The 12,444-nt window shown below is 42.8% G+C and overlaps 1 non-coding gene across 1 annotated transcript; it reads right to left on the minus strand.

Annotated features, from left to right (window-relative positions):
* Nucleotides 1-628: 628 nt before the first annotated feature.
* Nucleotides 629-704, minus strand: LOC138262494 (small nucleolar RNA SNORD55/SNORD39). Its single transcript, XR_011199226.1, has one exon. It is a non-coding gene; the product is annotated as a small nucleolar RNA SNORD55/SNORD39 (small nucleolar RNA).
* Nucleotides 705-12,444: the final 11,740 nt, after the last annotated feature.

Consider the following 12,444-nt stretch of genomic DNA (forward strand, 5'->3'; position numbering starts at 1 on the left):
ACTTAATTGCTATCTATGTGCTTTTTCGAGCTCAGGGTTGTGGACTACCACTCCCATAAGGCATTGTTGTTCCACATGTAAGATGTGGAATGGACTACTTATCACAATGCTTTGCACTAATTGCTATTTCCTAAGGGGCATTTGTACATGCACATATGGGGATACACATTATTATTGGACTTACCTTTACTGGTGCTGGGTGTGCCGGAATTGTCAATGTCAGTGACCCCACTGACAGCTTCTGGAAGCAGTGTGGACTCCACCAGGTCTTCCATGGGGGTGGAGGGTGTCTGGGTGGATGGACCGCCTCCTGTGCACCTTGCCTCCTTTAGCCTGCTGGTCACCCTGTCCTTGGCACGGGAAACGCAGGTCGTACCACCTCTTGCGTATCTCTTCCACCGAGCGCTGCGCAACCCCCACTGCGCAGATTTTGGTCTGGATGTCAGCCCAAAGTTTCCGCTTCTCACTCTCTGGTACCTGGAGTGAGCTCTTCCCAAAGAGCCAGTCATGGCTCCTGACCACCTCCTCAGTGAGCACCTCCAATTCTGTATAAAACTGTTAAAAAAATTTTTTTAAAGCCGAAGACATGGAGGGTCAGATTGGGGGGGTTATTAGTGACACGTTTTACTGCGCATTCAGTTCTCCAAGGTTGTTTCCACACAAAGGGTTCATGTTTAATTGGCAGTGGAGTCTCATCATTTACATCAGAGCAGTACAATCCCCTCCCACATTTTTAAGATGAATACACCACAGCGCCCACCAGGAGTATACCATGAGCAGCGCTGTGTATGCTAAACTGACGGTTCACAACCACAGTGGCCGTTTTAACCGCCAAACCAGTGACAGAAGGTGTACCTTCACATGGGTAAATCTGCCATGTCCGCATGCAATGGCCACACAAAAAGATATCCTGGAGAATGCAGGTATGGAAAGAGTTAACCCTTGTTACAGTAAGACGACAACTGTTAACATGCCCATGCTGGCTGTGCTCATGGGCTCTCTTCCGCCCGGGCCCTGCTCACAGACCCCACTGCCCCACCCCACAACAGCTGTGACAAACTACCTCATGTTGAGTAGAAGTGTAAAGACTTTCAACTGCCAAACATGTGACAGAAGGCGTGCCTTCACATGTGTAAACCAGCCATGACCACATGAAACGGCCACACACACACAGATCCTGGAGAATGCTGGTATGGAAAGAGTTAACCCTTGTGGCGGTATGAGGGCAACTGTTAGCAGGCCTGCGCTTGCCTCTCCCTTCCACCCTGGGCCCTGCTCACAGCCCCCACTTCCCCAAACTGCAACAGCTGTGGCAAACTACCTCATGTTAAATTGAAGTGTAAAGACTTACAATGTCAATAGTCACTGCGATAAAGTTTGGTTCCCACCTGTTATTTTAAAGTTTAAGTAAGATATCCTTGGTGTCTCTTACATAAAATGGAAGATCTTTTATTTGTAGATGGTTGTCCATGCATTTACCCGTCCCAGAGCATGCTGAGTTTATTTTTGTGACAGTAGGTCTCCCAGAAGATGATTTACAATTTTTGTGGATTTTGGGTAATAGATAGAAAATGGGCCTGGTGGGATGTGTAATGTAGAGATAGACCTTCTTTTCATCCATCAGGAGAGCTTGTGCATGGCAATCTTGTGCAAGAGTACACGTTTGACTATTTTTCAGCAGTAGGGTCATGATCCAACATCTGATAGCAGTTAGTGTCCGATAGCTTCCTATAGGTAGTGGTCTATGTATTGTATAACTACCTTGATACGTTTTTCGGCCTCTTTGATGACAATGTCCTTGTAATTGTGTAATGATGCAATGGCCTTGTGTTCCATTGAGATGGTGTAATTTGGAAGGAATTTGCCAGTTTTTGATATTTGGCATGTACACTTTCTAAATCATAAGCCACGGCTTGATGGAAATCATCAATACTGTTGCCAGGTGTAAGTTGTGGACAAAAGATAGATTTTGGTTTCTTATTGGAAATACTGGTTAACCCTATGTCGCTCCCCAGTTCACTGGCTGTATCATTTAATGTGTTAAAGTCAGCTTCTCTCTCCGGTAGGTTAGAAAGTGTATTGATATCTTCAAGATCTTGGATGCACATAGACATCAGGTGAACTGCAGTGTATATCAGAGGTTTTAGAGGTTTATTGTGAAAAAAAGAGCGCAGTTTGAGATTACAAGTAAGTTTAAATAAATCAACTTGGGTTTTTGTAATATCCCCAGTGGCAGTTGGACAAAATGAAAGTCCCTTGTTAAGAAGGTTGGCTGATGTTGAGGGGGCTTTCTTCTGCTCCTTCTTTCTGGCTCTTGTGGTTACCCCTGGTGTTGGTGGGGCTATTTTTAAAGATTCTAGGGGTGTTTTTGTATTTTGGGTGCATGGTGTTGTTATACCTTGCCTGTAGTGTTGCACTTCCTGAAAAAATTACCTTGTATGCCAATGGGTTAGTTTCCAAACAGGACTCTGGTGACTCAGTGTCAGAATTTAAGATCTGTCCAGATAGGGACTCTGTAATTGCAGGGGGTTTAGAAGTTGAGTGGTATTTTTTTTGCAAATGTATAGACTCTTCCTAATTGACAGTTGATCTGGTCCTGCCTCAAGTTGCCTTTTTTCCTCTTAATTAAATATCGTATTCATCTATTATGATTTTTTTTGGTCACTTTGCCCCAATCAGCCTCATCAATATGTTTGGTGAGATTATCCACCTCTAGTTTAGCTTTCTTGTATTCTTTGTTTGTGAGCTAGCTTTGTATGTGTTCTCAGCTGGTGGTATCAACAAGTGAGAAAATTAGAATAAGTAAGCCTCATGGGATCCTGTCTGCTTCAAGATATTTCCTAAGTGATGCCACCTTCCACCACTTAGAAGTTTCTCTCTTAAGTAACTTCTCTAAATCTAAGAAGGTACTGTGGGCTGACAATGGATTAGGTTTAGAAGCATTAGATTTGCAGTTAGGTATAGCCGTAAATAATTAATCAACATGGCTGGTTCTGTTCGCTCCCCATTCTTGGCAGTGTGCCATGACAGACGATTCCTTAATTACTACTCCAAGTTCCAATCAACCCCTGAAGGGGTGGCTTCCAATGCCAGGATTATACAGAATTGCCCGGGGAGGAGATAGGGTTGAAATCCTAGTTGCTGGCAGGCAGGGAAAGGTCTATTATTCTATTGGTATGCTGATCTTATTATGATACTTTTGTACTCCTCATGAATATCATCTTATTTATTCACTATGTGGGTAATTGCGGGTGTACCTCCCAATGATTTTCATGATTATAGTACACCCATTTATTAATGGACTAGTGTCTTCTTGACAATCCTTCCTCACTAATTTTGAACATTACATGGACACTGATGATGTGACCAATGAGTCATTTTCCTATATAATTTTATCATCGATGGATTTTGATTTCCTCCCATAACTACCCTGTGATTATTGTGCCTTTTGACTCTAACCTCTATTACATTACTCTTTGACAAATATGTTACCTTTGTGTATGTGGGATTTATGAATTGAATTGTCGAAATACTACATTCAATATGCTATATATTGCTGCCTTTATTTTCTATTTTCTGTGCCTGGTTGGGAAATTTGCCTATGTTGCTTTGTCAATATGTACTGTATGGATTTAAAAATGTATCTCAATGTACCTTTTGATTGTAATCTACAATTCAATGCTATTTTGCTGTCCACTATTCTTGACTCTTTTTTTGTGTCCACTTCATTGTTTTCTTTTCTTTTCATTCTTTTCTTGTTCTTCTTTCCACTCTTTGTTTACTTCTGTAGTTGCTTCATTCTTTTCTTTTCCTTGTCATCTTTTACATCTTCGATTATTGGTGTTTATGCTCTCTCTACGTCACTTCACTCTTGAATTGTTTAAATCCGGGCCTTCCTACCCAGTTTCTCAATTTTTATTGTACTTCTGGATTGTGATGTTTGCTTTTATTTTCATCCTTGAGAAAGCCCCAGGTTTTTGTACCACGAAAGGTGCGAAACACGTGTTGGCTCTTGTTGTCTGGGGATTCCAAATTTCTTGAAATGTTGAAGGATCCCCTTGCACATCAATAAATACAGTACAAATTTTGCATCAATTCAGGATTGTGCCTCAATGCATAGCACTATTTTGGATTATCCTTTTATCTAATAACGAGATACATATCAGTTGTTTCCTTACATCCTCCAATCTATGAAAGTGATAATGATTGACATAAATATATGTACATGGTTGTGTGCTGCATTTTTGTGGCGCTGATGTGTTTTTTTTTTGTGCCCGACATTACTGCATTGTGTAGTTGTGCTGCACTGTTATTGTGATGCATTCTATTTTATTGTATTTTGCCCTGTTAGTTTTTCTTGTGCTATTATTTTGCTATGTATAATGTCATTGTGTTGTAATTTGTGGTGCTTTAGAGGTGTCTGGAAGTACGTCTGTATCTACAGCCAATTGCAGCACACTCTCTTAAGGTTTCAGTGCCAAATAAATATTTACCACTGTTAAGTCTAAGGGCTTGATTTAGATTTCAGCGGACGGATTACTCTGTCATAACAGTGACGGATATCCCATCTGCCGAAATATAAATCCCTTAGGAAACAATGGGATTTATTATTTCGGCTGATTGGATATCCATCACCGTTGTGAAGAGTAACCCATTTGCCGAAATCAGGCCCTTAGTTGGTAAAACACATCTGCATGAACTCTTCAACTACATAAGTAGGTTGTCAGCCTAACAGTTTGGCATACCTGCCAACTTTCAGTATTTGCTGTATGTGATGCAGTCTACGGAAATGCCCGAATACTGACCAGTTCCTGACTTCCTACAGACCACACTCACTCTGAAGTGATGACAAGACCTGCTTATGGCCCTTCCCCCCTCTCGGTCCTGGATATGAGGTATCAAGAGCACAGACTTTGTCAAACACTCCTTTATCCATGCCTTTTAATTTGTGCTTTAAAACCGTTATCAAAAGATAGATATATAGAACGCCCAACAAATAAATAAATCGCTTCCCGGAGTAGCTGCTGAAATTACACATGATTTGCTTCCTTTGTATTTTTTCTTGTACAAATAGATAAGTTAGAATATTCTAGTTCAAAGCCTTGGGAAAAGCGCAATACTTTTATCTTCCTTTCTCATACATTATCTTATAACAGCATTCTGCTGGTTTTGAATTGCTATTTTTATATATTTTGTTGGCTACATTTATCATGTAATTTCTTGTTTATAAAATAATTACATGCAGTTTATAGTACATTCAGAGCATTTATTCAATTACAATTTATCATAATTGCATTTTATTCCATGCCTATAATTTGTTAGGCTTGTTAGACTATTACTCACTGGGAAATTCACCTGAGATTTACAGTGTCTTTTATTTAATGTCTTCTGCTTATTATTCATTACTAAATCTTTTCTGTAGTTTCCTTATCAAACCAATTTCCTTTCAGGGCCTAGAATCGGGAACATGTTTTTTAAAGTGGCTTGGATTAAAAGTATTTAAAAAAAATCAACACATTAAAATGACGGAGGATGTGAATGCTGCACTAAATGGTGGCTATAGTTTGCAGCTGAAAATATATTCATATTGCTGAAATAATTTGTTCAAAATAGGGGACTAAATGAACGAAAGCATCTGGGTAGGTATAGATACCACAGAAGCATTTTCTGCCCCCTTTAAGCTAATCATGAGTTGCATGGTAATAGTGGAGTGGTAAAATCCGAACCCGAAATTACCGTTTCGTGTTGTATCGCCCTACCATCACCAAACAATTGCACGCTTTTGGTCTGGAATGGGGAATAACCTATTGTGAATTGCCACACTTGTTTCCTCGTTTACCTCGATACTGGTCCATTTGGTGCCAATATATTCCCTCTTCTTTTGGCAGATTTGAACACACCTAGGAATTCTGGAGGTAGTATGACCATATCACTCAGTATCCTGTTCCTGCCAAAAACCTCTAGCCATAAAATAGAGTGAGACATAATTTGTGCCACCATGCGTACCTACACTTGGTGCAATATTATAGAGCTCCTTGGGTGTCTTACTGAACCTGAAGCTCCATTTCTAATTGCATTCTAGAGCCTACAGCAACATTATTTGTCAGTCTCCTTTTAATGTGGGATTGATTCGCAAGTTGCTTTCATAATTTACCATCCACAGAACCTGTTGGAGGTCACGTTACCAAATGAAGTGAAATCAGTAGCTGCCCATGCAGGGAGACACATGAAGACTTCCCTGTGTTGTTTAAAGACCAGCGCACTGTTTGGTTTAATTTACATGTAACTATAAACTGTAATGGTCTCAGTAATTAAGGGAGTGTGAGGGCATGTGAAGAGCTAACTTACTTCAAAGGAAACAGCTAACAGGAAACAGCCTGATGCCTTCAGTAGAACAATAAAGACGTGGTGGCTTTGTCAACCTGCGTTTCTTCAAGAGTTTTGATTTTATCATGAGTTCTGATTACATTGTACCCCCCTTAATATATTTCTTTAATGTCACCTGGATATGGTTCAGTCCGTTTTGTGTGTTTTATAAGTTATGTGTCAGACAAAGAAGTTCTGGTTGAGGATGAAGTGGAGGAGAAGAGGATGGAGTGTTCACAATGGATAAAAGTGTGGCTGGTTGTGTCTAGAGATGTAGATCTGTTACACACTAAGCAGCAAAAGAGTGTAGCGTTCTCCCCAGCCTAGGTCCCTGCCAATGAATACGGCACACACAGAGCTATGTATAACACATCTTTATTCTTCTGCAGATACCCACAAACTCAACATTCTAAACCTGCATTCACTTCATTACTTTCCAACACTCTACAGAGTCTCTCAGAAGCCAGGATGGTTCCATCATGCACACTCAGAAGACACTAAAGCCCCCACTCTGTTAAATAAAAAAATTCATTTTTTTACAACATATATACATTATAACTCTTCAAAGAGCCTTCATGGCGCCTTGATAACTCATCCTCTTTGTGTCTTTGGGAACTGGGAATCAGAGGTTCCATCAATCGATCAGCATTCCTAAAGCCTGCAAATCGCCAGGGAAGGGTATCCAGATCGTAGGCCCGGGCTCCCTGGGGCTTCAGTTGAAGAACCAGGTCTCGAGTCCTTATCTGAATTCCTGGAGGGAGGGAGATGTCCTGAGGTGGATGGGGAGGGTGTTCCAGGATTTTGTGAGAGAGAGGCAGAGCACAGGGGATTTGAGGGAAAGTGGAAGCTCAGGCGGTGATTGCGGTAAGCTGGTCCTTGGTTGTTAAGGGATTTCTAGGTGTGTGTCAGAATCTTGAATTGGCACCTTTTGTGCACAGGGAGCCAGTGAAGTTCCCTCAGGTGGGGGCTGTTGTGGGTCCATCTGGAGAGGTCTGCGATGAGTCTAGCCAGTGATTTCTAGATGATTTGAAGTCTCTTTGTGAGGTATGATGAGATTCCGGCGTGCAGAGTGTTGTCATAGTCCTGGTGGTTGATAATGAGGGCTTTTGTGACCGTTCGTCTGGTGGAGACTGGGAGCTATTTGAAGATCTTATGTACCATGCAAAGGGTGAGGAAGCAGGCAGAGGAGACTGCGATGAGCTGGCTCTTCATAGTGAGTTTGTTGTCCAGGATGATTCAGAGATTTCATGCTTGGTCCATGGGGTGGGCGTCCCAGGTCGGCAGGCCATCAGAAGTCGTCCCACGGTGAGTGAGGTGGTACTCCAAAAGTTCTGAACTTCTGGTTTGTCTATGTTGAGTCAAAGGCTGGTGTCTTGCATCCAGTTGCCGATGTTGGTCATGCAGAGGTGGAAGTTGGCCTTTGTGGAGGAGCAGTCTTTGGACAGTGAGAGGATGAGCTGGGGGTTGTCCACGTAGGAGACATGTTCAGTTTGTGGTTTCTGACAATGTTGGACAAGGAGGTCATGCAGGTTTTGAAGAGGGTGGGGTCCATGTCCTGCTTTGGCAGTGTAGGAGCAATGGTAGTCTGGGATTGTCCAGTTGTCCTGTCTGAGCCAGTCTCTACATTGACATCAGTGTCCGACGAACATTGAGCCACATGTTTGAAGTGGCAGGACTCTTAGGTGATGGATTTCCCTGAACGTTGTGCAGTCCCCATGTGCTCTTTGCTGGTTAAAACATGAAATGTCTCAGCATCAAAAGGAGCATTGTTTGAAACAATGTTCTTTGCATGCCAGCTGTGGTCAGCATAGACCTTCATTTTCTGTCTGTTGTACGTGTTTCTTCATCAATTCTAGAGTTGGTGTTGGTCCACTGACTTAACTTGGTTGTCATGGCTCTCCCAAACATCAACACTGCAGGGCTTTCACCAGTTGACAAGTGAGGAATTGAACAGCAAGCTTTTTTCGGCTATTTGGGATAGTTTATGGACACCATTTCAGGTGAGGTTTCTTCGAAGGGGCGTTCAGTAGCTGTGACCCTTGCCACCAAGCATCGATAGTTGTCATGTAAGCCCATTATCAGTTGCCACTGTGTCAATTTTGAGCTCAAGTGTCTCCCTGGATGCAGAAATGACTTTTTAGATAGTGCCTAGCATGACCCTTTGCAGTCTCCCAGCCGAGGGTTCTACACTTGAGTTGGTTTCTGCCATAGTAGATGGAATCAATTCTTGAGAGGAGTATTGGGTCGGATAACTCTTTTTTCCTCGAGTATTTCCCCATTCTGGTCTTCCAGCCCCAACCCAGGTGGAATGTGGCAAGGGAGGGACAATTTGCAGTTTATAATGGTATGGCAATGTCAGTGCGCTTGTCTTTAGGGCATCAGCATCAGTTAAGGGACAGAAGCGCTCCTGAACCACTTGCCAGGCCTTCAATACCAGACTCACTGCCACACCAGGGCCCCCTGTCCACAGGGGACCGTGTTCTACCCCAAGACAGCTGGGAAGTATGATCAAGGGAGGGCCCCCCTAGTTAGGGGAACAGGCAAGGCTGGTCCAGATGCCTGCAATTTTGTAGCATACTCAGTTCCTGGTTGCCAAGGATGCAAGCACCGCCTGCACCAGTTTCATAGCTAAGTCAGTTACCACTAGAGAATCCCTGTTATACTGCAGTGCTGATAGTATTAGTGAGGACAAGAAACTGCTGCCTTGCAAACAGAAGTGTCTCATTGCCATCTCTAACTTCCACTGGGCTGCAGTGTGTCGTGCAGCCCTCCACGGGCTCAGTCCTGCTCTTTTAGTTTGTGGTCTGTCCGGTCTCCCTGCTATATCCTGCAGCGTCCCCCACCCGGGCTCATTGCGGCAGTGCCAATTTGTGGTCACATCACACATGGGCACCCTTTGCAGCAATGTTCAGAGGGTATAGTGCCTAATGACCCTTGAGCGCTGCAATATGGCCACATAATTGCATCATCCTCTTCACATCCCAGGGCATGGGCACTAGTCAGGCAGCAGTCTGGCATATAAGGCACTGGGCCTTCTGGCCCCACTCCCAGCCTTAGTCAGTCTGGGTCACATAGGTCGAAACTCTTTCAGGTGCATTAGGAATATAAGTAAGGGGGGGTCCAGATGCCTCAGGGGTCCTCATGTGCACTATAACAGGGGTGAGCCAGTTACCAGGAAAAACAGGGGGGTTCTCACAGAAGGAGAGCCAGTGCAGGGCATGAAAAGCATTCTGGGCCTACCTGATAGGGGCTGCAGGGCCTGTAAGCTCTGCTGATAATCCGCCGAAGTTGAAGAGCCCACTTCTCATCCTGGGCTGCAGGCCCATGTCGGCCTCTCCTGCTGAGTTTGCGATGTTGTCCCAGTCCTCCCCAGGTGAGCTGCGACGATCTTGGGGGGGCCCACTCCTACCACCTCAGGTCAGACAGCCTTCCTCCGCGACAGCTGAAGTCCACAGGTACAGGTGGGGGGGGGGGTCCTTGCAACATTGTGGTTGTCCTCAGGGTTGTGCTGCTGAAGCTCCTGAGAGCCATTCACCCATGAAACTCACAGTCTTCCACTCCTCCTCCGTCACCAGGCTCGCACTGCACGTTCACTCTGCTCATCGGTCAAGGTGTACTCCTGCAGCAGCCCTGGTACCACCGCCTCCAGGAAGGCTCGGCCAAATCACAGCACCTATCGTATCGCACTCCCAGGTAACACCGCCATTTTGTGAGTTAGGTCCGAGGCCTCTTTTCTCCTCTCAGGTAATGCTCCTTACGCAGTATAAGTGGTCCAGGATGAGATACAGTGCAGACGCTCATGCCTCTCTCAGATGCAGGACAATCTCAGGCAAAATGGGGCAATGGTAGCTGTGGATGGTGGAGTTTGGCTGGGAGCAACATAGCTATTGACAAACTCCACTGGTGCCTAGCCATGCCCCCCTTTCATCTGCAACCCACTTTTGGTATAACAATAGGTGTTGGCTAATGCAGGCATTTTCCTTCTCTCCATCCATATAAGTCATGGAGTCAAATTCAAAACAAACTATCTTGTAGGTAGTTAGACAATGAGAGCTCAGCTGCATTACTCCATAACACGCAGGTCCTATTTGTGAATATGGTGCCTACAAGGTGCCTGGTCTTACTGGCACATTGGGATGTGAAAACAATTGAGAATGTTTCATCAATTTAACATAGTTTAGAAACTAGTGAAAAATCAATTCGTGTCTGCACAGACAGTACAAAGTAAATTAAATCAATATAGAATAAATGTGGGTGTCTATGAAAAACGTAGGTATCCTGTGATTAAATGCACCCTGATCTAATGTATTACAAATATGTTTCTTGCTGTAAAGTTCTTTACATTTTTGGAGTTATTAAACAGCAGGAGACAATACAGATAAGACTCAGATTAAACAGAACATATAACAAAGATACTGATTTATGCAAGAAAGAGGTTTTTTAATAACATTAGGTAATATTCCAATAAACAAATTCGAAGTTACTTTGGTAGGTGGAATCATTAGTTTAAAAATGAACTTCATTACGAGATTACTCAGTGCATTGAGAAATGTGTCAATTGTGATACTTAAAAGGATGTTACAGACTATGTAAGGTCATTGTTTCACTGTATCTAGAGTGTTTAAGGCAGTTAATTAGCAAAACTGCTAAGCTAGCATCCACTGGAAAGGGCAGCGTGGTAGCCAAGGATATTCAAAGATACTTATATGCCGCCCCAATTTTTCCACTTTTTAATTTGATTAGATTACTACTTCAGTGGATATGAATCCACACAGTAACCTAATGTATTGTGTGAAAACCAACAATCTATAATATGGTCTTCCCGAAAAATAGATGTACTGTTTTCAAAATACTCACACCATTGTGGATAGCACTACCATACTAGGAAAATCCATTTGACAATACACATTGCCCTCTTGCCGTTCTCTGGTCTTAAGTATTCCATAACCAAGATTTTCCACAGGGATTATCATCACAAACCCTCCAGTCATAGAGAGATAACAGTATGACACATTTAGCTTAGCAATACATGAATGGGCAACCCAAAAGTTTTACAAATTTTCAGGAGCAGTTCCATTATTATCCGTGCCCCTATTTGATTACCAGTATCCTAACGAAGGGACATGGCTGTTGACCCCAATGTCTAGAGCTATACTTTTAGACCAGGGTCTCACCATTTGCAATGTCTTGCTCTATCATACTTTGAAAACAGAACCTCGATACACCATACTAGGATATTGTAGAAAAGCCTCTTGGTCATATAACTGGTTAAGCATGTTCAAATCATCCAGCTGAATGGATAAAGAATTTTCTTTAAATGGCACTGTACCCATTACACATATTCCATACCGCTGCACCATGCTGGAAATGCTGTAGTTAAACAGTTGCAATGTTTCATCTGTGTTGGGGCTCTGGAGTCATTGTTTTGCAGGGAGATCTTGTTACATGTCAGGGACATGCAAGGCCTTATAATTCTATTGGATTCATGGATTTGTTTGTTAGTAGTTATCCACTATAATCAAATACTTGGCTGAAGTTCTTCAAGTCTCACTTTCCTGTAGCTCGATTGCTACTCTTCACTGAACCACTAGTAAAACGAATTATGGAATTATTTACATTGGAAATAATTACAGTCCCCAGAAGCGATCAACAATAGAAACAAACAAAAAATTTGGAAAGTCTTAATTTCCTTCACTTACTGAAACACACTTTGTGTGTCCTCTTTTACTGAATCGTTATTAATAGGGTCTTTACATTATGGTAAACTCAAGATTTTGCTGGAGCAGTGAGCATATTTACTGATTCAGGAAGGGCTGCTGCCCATAACCTGAGCTGAATTGTTAGAAGTGGACTTGGGTTTGGGTTTACTATTTATTGTTCACATGAGAGCACTATGTCAGATGCTATCATAGTGATGCATTTGTGCAGTCAAAATCCAACTCTGTATCATGCTGGGCAGCCTAGAAGATCTGACCAATAACAAAAATCTATGCTAGAAACATCTACAGTTGGATGATCGTGAGCTATCTCTGTCAAAACTGCTCTAAAAAGTAATTATCAGATTAGGAGACCCATCAG

Source organism: Pleurodeles waltl, chromosome 10 (assembly GCF_031143425.1).
Source record: "Pleurodeles waltl isolate 20211129_DDA chromosome 10, aPleWal1.hap1.20221129, whole genome shotgun sequence".
Classification (NCBI taxonomy): Eukaryota; Metazoa; Chordata; class Amphibia; order Caudata; family Salamandridae; genus Pleurodeles; species Pleurodeles waltl.